Source organism: Lygodium microphyllum, chromosome 11 (genome assembly GCF_053477565.2).
Source record: "Lygodium microphyllum isolate KBCC chromosome 11, Lygodium_microphyllum_v1.1.10, whole genome shotgun sequence".
NCBI lineage: Eukaryota > Viridiplantae > Streptophyta > Polypodiopsida > Schizaeales > Lygodiaceae > Lygodium > Lygodium microphyllum.
In genome coordinates, this window is record NC_141145.1 from 147,793,011 (window position 1) to 147,806,389 (window position 13,379).

The window sequence follows — 13,379 nt, forward strand, 5'->3', positions numbered from 1 at the left end:
AAAATGTATATTTCTTGGTTACGGAGATGTAGGTGTGAGATGGGCTATCATCTATGGGATCCACAAGCTCAGAAGGTCATCCGCACTCATGATATTATTTTCCATGAGGAGAAGATGTAAAAGTAGCTTGAGAGGTAGTTAAGGTACGTAGGGTGATATTTCAAGAGGAGCCTCTTCTTACCGAACAACCACTTAGACATCTTGTAGCTAATGTTCTAGTGGCCCATGATCATGAACTTGAATAGGATGTATAGACCCCACAGCCAGTCTCCTAGAGATAGATGTCAGCTTGATTGATTTGAGCCCTCCATGGAATATGTTATGGTAGTGACAAATTCTATTGAACCTCTTAGTTTTTATGAGGAGACCGGACAGAGGTGATAGTCACTCAAGGCCATGTAGTTAGAGCATAACTCATTGTAGAAAAACCATACATGTAATTTGGTTCCTTTGCCCAGTGAAAACATGCCTTGCCATACAAGTGGGTGTACAAGTTGAAGAGTACCCCTGGATGGCCCAAGCCAATATGTAAGGCTATATTGGTTGCTAAGGGTTCTAAGCAGGACCATGGTGTTGACTTTGTTCAAGACTTAAATAGTGGATTTAGATTCCATATTGGTTGCTATTGGTTGTTATCGGTTGCTAAGGGTTCTAAGAAGGATCATGGTGTTGCACTATAGGATTCTATGAGTGCTATTCAGTTAGTCAAGAATCTAGTTTTCCATGCAAAGACTAAGCACATTGAGGTGCATTATCACTTCATCAAGGAGGTGGTAGAGGACAAGTCTGTTGAGTTGTCTCATAAGAATCCTATAGATCTCCTCACTAAAAGTATCTCAATAGTATGTTTTGCCTTACTTAGGAAGATGATGGGCATAGGACGAGATGATGCCTATTCCTTATCTTATTGTACTTTATACATGCACATTTTCCTTTAAGTGGGAGGTCGTTGGGGGTAAAGGTGCTTGTGCCTATGCCACCATGTATTTACTACACACCTTTACATTGTAAGTGGTAGGTGTTCATTACTGCCACTTTATTCTTTATTCTTTCACTAACTATTGAATAAGGGAAGGCCAATCACACATTGTGATTGTTGGAGTTCCCACAAATAGTTTCTCTCTCTCTTGCTCTCTTTCTCCATCTACCATAACTCTGCTTCCACTCAGGCTCTATCTTTCAATAATATGTCGCAACTCAATGATTCAAGTAGTATTGAATACTTTTTTCCTCATAATTTCCTTTTCCAAATATGAAAAAATACATTCTATTGACATTGGCAGTCAAGAAGGTGTTGAGATGGCAAGCTCAACACATGTGGACATAGATGATGGACCGCCTGGTTAGATGGGTCCACACGTCTACACTTAGCACCTCGGTGGTCATTATGACTCTCATATGGCCACTGACTCATTACTTATTATATTCAGGTTGTTACACCTATTTACAGCTGGCATAGTTATAGCGCCAGTCGACTAGTGTAGTCGGTTATGCATTGTTTGACTTAGTAAGCCACTTTCCTTTTATGTTGTATCTTATCTATACTTTGTGTACATTGTAAAAGAGTGTGGAAGAAGAAGAAGAAATCAGCAAGAAAACGTTTTGGCCTCCATCTCTCTTCTTGTCTCTTGAGTGAGCTTCTCCTTGTGCATTCTGTGTGTGTTCGGCGCAGCATCTTGAGCAACCCCCTCCACCACGCAATTCTTGACATGGTATTAGAGCCGCGCCATTGAGAGAGGCTGATTTTGAAGGTTGAAGCAAAGGAGAAGAAGCAAGGTTCGAGCAAGCAAGCTACGGGTAATAATCTCTCCCATTCTTCCACTCCTTCTCTTGGATAGTGCCTGTGGAGGCACCGGAAGCAGGGCAGAGCAAAAATCTCAAATTGCAGTGAGATTTGGTGTGCGCGAAGAGCATTGTATATTCTGCATATAAGGCCTTTAGGGCAATCCCGCTATTATTTTGGGCATTTGAGGCCGTTTCAGGGCCTGTTTTAGAGCCGCAAGGTTGCGGACAGCAGTTTCAGGGTACGCTGTGACTTCGGCTGTATCGACCGACAGTGGGTGCGCAGGTTATAGATTTCAGATCTGTAAGATTAAAGGTGTTTACCAGTGAGTAAACACAAGGTTTATCTGCAAACAGGTTGCAAATTGCATATATTTTTTAGCAGACAGTGAAAAAGGCTGTCTAGTGTATTGCTGTGCACTACAGGTCGAGGGTTGCAGAAGATTTGCTTGTTGTTTGGTATTATTCTTGTGATAATGGCAGAGAACAGTGGAAGCCCTATCATTGAGAAGCTCGACAAAAACAACTACCCTTCATGGAAGTTCCGTGTCACGAACTTTCTTATTGGAAAAGGCCTCTACGAGTTCGTTTCAGGTGAAGAAAAGGAGCCGGAGGTGAGTGATCCTCCAACTGCAGAAGAGATAAAGGCACGGAAGGAATGGAATGCAAAGGATAAAAAGGTCATGTATTGGTTGTCTGCAGTAATTGACAATAATATGCTGGGACACATTAGAAATGCAGAGAATGCATATGCAGCTTGGACCATACTTGAAAGTATGTTTTCTGTAAATACAAAGGCACGAAAGATTCAACTCAAGCAAGAGTTGAATACATTGAAGAAAGGGAAGATGTCTATCAATGAGTATGCACTGAAGGTAAGGAGCATTGCAGATGCCTTGGCAGCAATTGATGCAATGCCCGATGATGATGATTTGGTGTCGTCTACCTTGGGTGGACTTAACAATGAAAAGGCTTGGAAGTCTTTTGTAACTTCTGTATATGTCAGAAAGCCATTTTCAGATTTCGATGAGTTGGTCTCCCTTATGATCACTGAAGAGATCAACATGCAGAGTGAGACATCTGAAAGAAGTGGTGAACAGGTCCAAGCTTTCTACTCTAGTTCAAGAAGGGGACATGGCAGGTTCTCTTCAAGAGGCCGTGGTACAGGACGTGGTAGTGACAACCAGCAAAACAGATTGAATCAATAATTTGGCGATATGCAGGTTTCAGGAGGTCGTGGTAACTTTAGAGGCAGGGGGAGCTTTAGAGAAAGAGGTGGATGGCAGAACAGAGGTTCTAACAACTCTGGTATTGTGTGCCACTACTGTGGCAAAACAGGTCATATTGCAGCCCAATGTTATGCTAAGAGAGATGATATCCACAGTGGTAAGTTGCAGCAAGGAAACTATGCATCGTCTTCACGACAGAATGAAGATAAAAATGAACGTTTGTTCGTTATGCAGCATATGCTGAATGCTGTTACAGGAAAGGGAACACATGAAGATGTTTGGTATGTTGATTCAGGTGCATCCAATCATATGACCAGCCATGCAGAATGGTTTGGGGAGATGCAGGATTTGCAGAATGCAGGTTATGTGCAGACGGGTGATGACTCATGCCACCCAATTTCACACATTGGAAAAGTTCCCTTGTCCTTGCATGATGGTAAGACAAAGAGTCTTTCAGATGTATTGCATGTGCCATCTATTACAAAGAACTTGGTGTCAGTCGGTCAAATGGTAGAGCAAGGGCTGCAAGTCAGATTTAATGCAAAGGGCTGCTTTGTAGAAGACTTCAATGACAAGTGCAGGTTGGTAGCAAAGGGAAGTAGAGTTGGACGTATGTTCACTCTAGATGCTGGAATTCCTACTATGAATGCTGCTATGTATGCCAAAGGAAAAGGTGTTGTTGCAGACATTGAAATTTGGCACAAACGCATTGGACATGCAAATGTACAAAGGCTGAAATTAATGCAGTCCAAAGGGTTGGTTACAGGTTTGCCTACTTTTAAAGTTGCAGAATTTCAGAAGGTATGTGAAGCATGTCAGTTTGGTAAGCAGGCAAGACAACCCTTTTCACATGACAGAGATGTAAGCAGAAATATCCTTGATGTTGTGCATATAGACATTTGGGGGCCTACACAAAATGTATCTCTTGGAGGTAGTTCATACTTTGTCACATTCACTGATGATTGTTCTAGAAAGCTGTGGGTATATTTTATGAAGGAAAAGAGTGAAGCTTTTGAGCACTTTAGAACTTTCAAGGCTGCAGTTGAAAGAGAAACAGGCTTGAAAGTAAAGTGCCTGAGGTCAGATGGAGGGGGAGAGTACCTCTCAAATGAGTTCAGTGATTTTCTGAGGTCTCATGGGATAAAGAGACAGTTCACATGCAGGTATACCCCACAGCAAAAGGGGGTTGCAGAAAGGAAAAACAAGCATATTGCAGAATTTGCACGCACCTTGATGGCTGAAAAGAATATGCTTAAGCATTTTTTGTCTGAGGCTGTTCATACTACTGTTTATATTATGAACAGAACTCCCACAGCTGCAGTTTATGGTATGACCCCTGAAGAATGTTTTACAGGTAAGAAGCCTGATGTTTCACACTTGAAAGTATTTGGCTGCATTGCGTATGTTCATGTGCCAGATGAGTTGCGGAAGAAACTAGATCCAAAGGCTGAAAAGTGTATCTTTATTGGATACTCTTTAGAGTAGAAAGGGTATCGCTGTTACAACCCTGTCACATGTAAGTTCAGAGTGAGCAGGGATGTCATCTTTGATGAAATGAGCAGTTGGTATGCATCTAGTGGTGATGCATTGGATGTTGATGATGATCATGACACTCATGTGCAGGCTGAAAGGCAAGAATCACGAACTCTTAGTGGACCAGAGACATCATCTAGTAGTCCTTGGCCTGGGAGACTAAGGAGTACCTCTACATCTTCGAGTGCATCTAGTAGCACTACAGGTAAAGACAAAGGAAAGAATAAAGTGTCAGAAGGCATTGATGCAGTTCTTGATGGAGACTCCAGTGGCTCAGAGAGCTTGGATGATGAGCTTGTCATTCCTTCAGTGAGGACTCCAGGTGTGCAGAGAGCACATGTTAATGCAAAGACTCCATTGAGTGATCCAGTGGTACGCAGGTCTAGCAGGGTGAGATTCCCTGTTAAAAGATTTGGTTTTGAAGGTTATGCAGCTCACCATTATGCTTATATGGTGAAACTAGTTAAGGATGTTGAGCCCACATGTTTTGAGGAGGCTATTGGTCATGCTCATTGGGATGCAGCAATGGATGAGGAGATGGCTGCATTAGAGGCCAATAAGACTTAGGATCTAGTATCATTGCCAAAGGGAAAGAAAGCTATTGGATGTAAGTGGGTTTATAAGATTAAGCACAATGCAGATGGTTCTATTAGCAGGTACAAAGCTAGGCTGGTTGCAAAAGGCTATGCCCAAACATATGGCATAGATTATGATGAAACCTTCAGTCCAGTTGCTAGGATGGCAACTGTCAGATGTGTGATTGCTTTGGCAGCAGCCAAAGGTTGGAGGTTGCAGCAAATGGATGTAAAGAATGCCTTCTCGCATGGTGATTTGCAGGAAGAAGTGTATATGGATCAGCCAGCAGGTTATGAAGATTTAGAGCATCCCACGTATGTGTGCAGGTTGAAGAAGGCACTCTATGGGCTCAAGCAAGCACCTAGAGCATGGTCTGACAAGATCAGAGAGTATCTTGTCAATATTGGCTTTTATGTTTCTGATGCTGATCACTCACTTTATGTGAGAAAGGGAGATGCAGGTTTGGTCATCATAGTCATCTATGTGGATGACTTGATTATTACAGGTGATAGTGATAGTGGGATTGCTGAAGTCAAGGGCTGTTTGAAGATGAAGTTTGAGATGAAGGACTTAGGTGAGCTAAGGTACTTCCTTGGCATTGAGGTGATCAGATGTGATGATGGTATATGGCTGTTCCAAAGACAATATGGCTTGGATATGTTGTCCAAGTATGGTATGACTGCATGCAAACCACTTTCAGTCCTGTTGGAGCAGAATGTAAAGCTGAGTGCTGATGTTGGGGATGAGATAGAAGACCCTACTATGTTCAGGAGGATAGTGGGGAGTTTGATCTACATGACCATTACAAGGCCAGACTTGAGCTACGTTGTTGGTCTTGTGAGTCAGTTTATGCAAGTACCTAGAAAGCCACATTTGGATGCAGTCAGATGCATATTGAGATATGTGAAGTCCACATTACATTACGGACTTTTCTATGAGGCAGGTATAGATGTACATGTGTTTGGATACACAGATGCAGATTGGGCTGGTAGTATGTCTGATAGAAGATCTATCAGTGGATACATGTTCTCTCTTGGTAGTGCAGCAGTTGCATGGAGCAGCAAAAAGCAATCTACAGTTGCTTTGTCGAGTACAGAGGCTGAGTATAGAGGTGTTGATGTTGCAGCATGTGAGGTAGTATGGCTGCAAAAGCTATTGGCTGATTTGAATGTCCAGGTGGAAGGTCCAGTTGTCATTTATTGTGACAACATGAGCAGTATACAGTTGGTTAGGAACCCTGTGTTCCATGCCAGGACAAAACATATTGAGGTACACTACCACTTTGTGAGAGAGAAGGTACTAGCAGGTGAGATTGACTTGGTGTATGTCAGCACATAGGATCAGATAGCTGACATCTTCACGAAGGCATTGGGTACAGAGAAGCTTCAAAAGTTTCGAAGCTTACTCGGAGTTGCAGAGATGCAGTTGAGCTTGAGGGGGAGTGTTGAGATGGCAAGCTCAACACATGTGGACATAGATGATGGACCGCCTGGTTAGATGGGTCCACACGTCTACACTTAGCACCTCGGTGGTCATTATGACTCTCATATGGCCACTGACTCATTACTTATTATATTCAGGTTGTTACACCTATTTACAGCTGGCATAGTTATAGCGCCAGTTGACTAGTGTAGTCGGTTATGCATTGTTTGACTTAGTAAGCCACTTTCCTTTTATGTTGTATCTTATCTATACTTTGTATACATTGTAAAAGAGTGTGGAAGAAGAAGAAGAAATCAGCAAGAAAACGTTTTGGCATCCATCTCTCTTCTTGTCTCTTGAGTGAGCTTCTCCTTGTGCATTCTGTGTGTGTTCGGCGCAGCATCTTGAGCAACCCCCTCCACCACACAATTCTTGACAGAAGGTAAAGGAACCTTCAATGCCATATATGGCTGACCCTAAGAGATTTAGAGTGTACATGTGCCAAGAGGTGTATTGGTACCACCTTCTTGGGGAGTACTTATCCAATCACTACAAGTAGATGTCATTGTTTTGAGCTATTCTTTAAAATGCAAAGGTGTGTCCATGTGCTAGAGGTGTTCTCATATTTACTTATGGACATAAAGAATGCTGCAGACTCACATGAGATGCTAGAGTTGATGCAATCTAGCAAACATATAGTGTACCAATAAACCCATTTTTAAAAAAATCTATAGTAAAAGCTTTATCTGATTAGTGCACATTCATCCAATTTGAACAATTTTTTTGCTTTTTGTGATCTTTTTTCTCTCTTGGAGGAGCCTCTTGACCTTCACAATGAAATTGTATATGTTTTAAGATGGTGACATAGTAGGGACTAACAACAAGTGTCAAGAGTGCTGATGGTGGTTGGAGTACCCATTGAGTAATGTACCCAAGCAAGAGATCAAGCTTTGGGAAAGTGAGTTTGAGTACTAGGATGTTCCCTCTTGTATTGTGAGAATAGAAGTGTTATAGTTGTATATTACCAAATATATTTATTATTTATAGAAGGATTCAAATCATAGACATGTCAACACATCATGCCTCATGAATAATGAGGTCAACTAATCTTCATGAGGGTCCCAATGTAGCAGAGGTATTAAAAAAAACCTTGGAAGAGGTGGATGTTTATAAAACTAAGATAGTGTGCTAGGTAGCTGAATGTGAGGTGGGCATTTTCCAGCAATAATATGTATTGTAATATTTTCCAGTGGAAAGAAAACAGATATGGTATTCAAAATGCAAGTAAACAACTAGTACATAGTATTACATTAGAGGTAGAAACTATCACAAGTAGTAGACAATGCAAGTGGATGCATGGACTATGATTCTTTTGTGTTATTTGCATGTCATAATGTGTTGCTATGTGGTAGGAAACAAAACATACATCTTAAGTGTGGATAAAGAATTCATGAGGACAAAGAGGGGGGGCAACATTTGTCACAATAGAGACAAACTCCATTCAAATGAAAAACCTTGAGAGTGAGGATTCATAGTACATAGTTAACAACATCTAACAAATCCCATGTAGCATCTTTGTACCACACATTGTGCAAATAATGCAATCAAAAGTAAATGCCATAAAAAAGATAGCCATAAAGGACACAATGACCTAGTAGTGTAGACTCTATCACATGCACACTTTTCGGTGTCCTTAATATCCATGCCATGGCCTTCTTCTCTTCCTTGGCCCTCTCTAGCTGGGCTCGGAGCTCTACCACATAGGCATCATAGTCCATAGCCGGGGGGCATCTTTGGCAGTGTTGTGGTGGACGCTTCTAGCTTTTGTTGCTTTGGGTCTTGCCTGGATCCGTCGGCATCCGTCGCCGCATGCAACCTTTTGGCTCTTGTCCTTGGCGCCATCTTGCATACTTTTGTGACCAGGAATTGCATCATGGACATGAGCTGAGTGGTATCCATGGCAAATGCTGGCTCCTGTGTGGTAGATGTGGTGGTGGCGATATGGGGTGTGAGATTCGAAGGGATGGGGTGCAATGGGGCCTTGCCCTTTCCAGCAATGACTGGGGCTACTTCAGCACTGCCGCTTGGTTCACCTTTGTGCCATGGGCTCAAGGTGGCCATTTCTTTGGAGAACCATAGGCCTCCTCTATAGACATGTGCATGGCCTCCATCATGTCTTCATCTTCCTTCCTTTTTAGCTCTTCTGCCTCTCTCTCGGCTCTTCTCTTTCTCTCATCTTCGATCCTCTTGGACTCTTTTTGGGCCTTCCTCAACTCGGCCCATTCTTCCCTTGTCATCGTTTCTTTTCTCTCCTCCTTCCACTTTGATGGGGTTTCCTTCGTATGAGCCTTTAGCTCTCCATGGCCAGGATTGTGTCTCCTGCTCTTCCTTATCACTTATAGTCCTTTCACTTGACTGCACTTGTTCATGGTGAGGCAGCTGGTTAGGGATTTCCCTTACTCCCTCTCCACCTTCCTCTCTATCCTTCAAGGCCTCCTAGATGATGGTCATTAGGATCCCACCAAACCTAATGGTGGATGCTTTGGAGGAGGACTTCTTTCTAATTAATCTTGATGTGGAGGTCAAGGATTCTCCTCATGGTACCATTCCACCAGTGGTCAAAGCTTTCACTAAGCTTTCAATAGTTTTGTGCACGAAGGCATTCCAATTGATTTTGTCTAGGGATCCTGCTGCGATGCTCTCCAACAACGACACCTCGATTATGTTCATAAGGGCATCGTACCTTTGACTAGAGAATAGAGTATGGACCATCTTTGCCTATAGCTTGATCTCAGGATTTGGAATATCTATTAAACTTACCCCATCCACTATGCATATGGTAGACTTGATCATCCCTAGCATGCTGTATACGCCCCTTTTTGGGCATGGCTCGGTCTTGCTAGTTAAGCCTAGGGCCCTCTCCACCACCTCAGGGCTCAATTCCACCTCTGCTTGGTGGGCTTCTTCCCCTTTCCTAACTTTCACCATGCCGCAATTCCTTTCGACATTGAAGCTCCTCAAAAACTCTGCACATTTTTCATAGTTGACCACCTACCCAACCTTTTCTGCGTACTTCTACAGGCTACACTATTCCACGAGTTGTTTTATGGGTGGCTCTTCCATGATGACGTCTTCCAAGTTCATGGCATGCTTGAATGTGAACTGGCTGTAGCCCCTCATTTCTACCGTCAAGCCATACTTAGCTTGCTCTTCCTCCATGAACGGAAGCTTGTTGCCTTTATCTTGCCCTGCCATTTTAGGTTCCTACCACATATCATGGTTCACCATTAGTATTCCTAAGACATTCTCTTGGAAAATAAACAGGAATAGATCATGCTTTTATGGCAAGAAGAACATGCTTTAAGCAACAAAAAGAATTCCCCTTGAGCAGTTCTATTCATTTCCAAGATCCTATGCCACTTGTCCTTGATTTCACCTTTCTTCATGTTTACCCCCTCCCCCCTTAGGAATGAGAAGAATCCCCCTAGGATTAGACATGGGAGACCTTTGAGCACTGTAGGGTGCTATTTACTTGGGTATCAACCAATTATAGAAATCAGGGTTGTATTCCAATTGGGCATGACAATCGAGGTTACGAGGGCTAATGCATACTTGGGTAATGTAAGTCAGGACATCGGTTAGAAAGTCACCCAAGTTGATGCAGCTAGCCACATGTAGCTCTTCTTCCATAAGGATACAATCAATGTAAGGATGGTCGAAGACCTGGTCATCTAGGTGTTTGGAGCGAGTGATGGCCAAGACCCTAAACAAGGTTGGTGCTACATAAGTCGGATCATATTCAGTTGTCTTGATGGCGTGTCGCTCGGCTTTAGTCACTATTTGGCAACCCCGCTTCTCCCATTGGAGACGTATGTTACCCCATTTTTGTAGGAACGGGGAGTTAGAGTCAGTGAGGCAAGTAAGTTCCTCAATCTCAACAGTTGGCACAGGCCTTTGGGGCTTGTGGTAGGATGTTATCAATCGTCTGATGAATGCGTGCTCTTTTGATACTTCACCATTATCGATCAACTCCCTTGAGACTTCGGGGGATGTTACAGTTATAAGCTCATATTTTTCCCAAGTGCAGGATAAGGAATGAACCTCAGAGGCAAGGGGTTCATTAAGCAAGCCAAGGTCAAGTCTTTCATAGCTCCTAGAGAACTTGGTAAAGGTGTCATCCAAGAGCTTAATGCAAGTCACCAAGTCATCTCTCATATTCTCAACAAGGTCCTTGGCAACCACTAGAAATGAACGTTGCTCTCATAGGAAGGCCTAAGACAACCTGTTGGTGGTTGGGGTGGAATTGAGCTAGACAGCAATGGTCATAGCATTTCTTAACCTGCATCCTTCGTATTTGGCAATACGTAGAAGATGACTGGTAGGCTCTCAGACTCAATAGAGATTGCAATCTTGCACTTCCCTAGGAGTGCATATGACTTGCCCCCAAATTGTCTGAGTTTAGCATTGGTGGGCTGTAACTATGCTATAACTATGGGCTGACCAATGAGGTCCAATGAGCATAGGTCAAAACATTGAAGTTGTCTTCCTCGTCAATCAAGACATCAAAAGCATGTGTGTGCCGAGCGGTGGCCGTGATATGTAGGTATGCTAGTACTACCACCTCTTCATCCTCGTCCTCTAGTTCAACGATGGTGGCTACTCGGACATTGACAGAGGCTTCCAGCAGCATAGGGGGCTTATGCCATGGGTGTGTGGGAGGATAGTACTTCTTTACGCGACTGCCATTAAAGAAGCTTATGCCCTCACCTTCAATGTCGGATTCTACAGTGTTGTCTACCTCCTTCTTGATCTCCTCACTACTAGAGTAGTAGTCCTCGTACTCATCATCAAAGTTGGCTTCTCCTTTTTTGCTTGTTATCCTCTGGATTCTCGTCTCCAGTGTGTCCATCGGTAACTAAGGCTCAATTGTACATTAGGTTCAGGTCATGTGCCTTAGTCCATCTCCACTTAGGAGCATTCAGGAGGTCTCTGAGGGGGCTTGAGATTAGCGACGGGATTGCCAGTCAACTTGCCTGCCAGATACTCGAGGGTCTCATGTAGTTCTAGCTTGTTGCTAGGAACATGGGAAGGGATAGGTCTAGGTTGGTTGCTAATCATCATACAAAGGGTCACTCTACAGGCTCCCTCCTTGAGACACTTGCGATTTTTGCAGCATGTTTGTATGTCTCCTTTTCGTCAGAGAATGGAAGATCGGTGGTTGCTAGCACGTGCATCTGATCTTGCTCATCGTCAAGGCAAGAAATGTATTTGGTCAGGGGTCCGTGAGACTCCCTTATTGATGTGTCGCCCCTGAGTGTGGCAAGGACGGAACCGAAGTTGATAGGGGTTGTCTCCCAAGTGTCCATCTCAACCTTTAATGCTTCCGTTCAGTTCTCTAGGAACATTAGACCATTGCCCTAGTCTTCCATGACTCGAGTGTTCCTCATCCAGGGTTGTCCTAGGAAAAAGAGCAACTTTGGTAGCTCTCTACCCTCAATCTTGTTGTCCTTTTAGTCCCCCTACTATCTTCGTGGGTCCTATTAATAGGGCTCTGAGGCATGTGACTATGTTTTGGGGTCTCCTCCTACTGGTGGGTTCCTTCGAATTATTAAGTTTGCCTCTATTCCTTATTATCAAAAATAGTCCTCAACTTGCATACATTCAATGATGGGTGCTTTGTTGTACATGGTGCAAAATTAGGTTTTTTTTTCCTTTTCCAATGCACTTATGTGGAAGAAATCAATATGTGGGGGTGCATCTACAAAATGATTATGCAATTCTAGCCATCCCCCCTTCATGTCTACGACCTAATATGACTCTAAGTGCAGTCTCTGGTTGCTCCTAATTGTCCAGGGTCCATGCTGCTCCTTCTATGTTCCATCAAGGCTAGGTTACAATCGAGGCCAACCTTTGGACTACACGTCTAGTCAGCTATGTGACCGGACTCCTAGAGTTTGTCTCTAGGTCGTATAGTCACTGTTTCCTCTAGTTACTGGCTTTGGCGAGCCACGGTGGGTTTCTAGGGGTATTTTGGTTTCAATCTCGGCTAGCTTTGAGCCGTGGAACTGGTCCTAGTTCTATATTTTCTTACTCTAGTTTGTTGGTCCAACTTCCAGAATCGGACTGTCCGATTCTAGGTGGTCCAACTCTCAAAGTCAGATGGTCCGATTGGGCTGGTCCTCGACTCTGACAAGCCGTCCAAGCAGACGGCTTGGTCTGATTCCTATGATGGTCCAATTGTTGTGCCATGTCCGACTGTCCAATTGACACGGGTCTAGTTGGATATATCCGATCGAACAATGTTTTTGGTCCAGTTATAAGGGTCGATTGTCACGATCAGATGGTTCAAGTTGTCTGATCAAACGATTGTGTGTCCAATTGGTGGTTGGTCTGCCAACTATAGGGTGATTGTTGAGTGTTGAAATGACTTGTTTTTTGGCTGATTTTTGTTGTTTTTGAGAGCTGAATGGTTGATTTCATGGGATGATTGATTGATTTGGAAGTGGATTGAGAGTGTTTTGGATGATATTGATTGTGTTTTGGAAGATCATGATGTTTGTTAGTGGTTTTGGGATGTTCTGATAGGTTCTGATTGGTTCTGTATACCTTCTGTTTTGCTCTGTTTTGGTCTGTTTTTTATCTGATTGTCTTCTGTAAGGAGGGATCGAGTATGGATTGATGAAGAATGAGATATTGTGAAAGCTTATTGAATGTTTTGTGAGAGTTTGGAATGGTTTGAGTATGAATTATGTGGTTTTGATGACTTCTGTAACCTTCTGTAGGTCTTCTGTAGAGCTTCTGCTTCTGTTCTATTTCTGTACTGTTCTGTACTGTAAC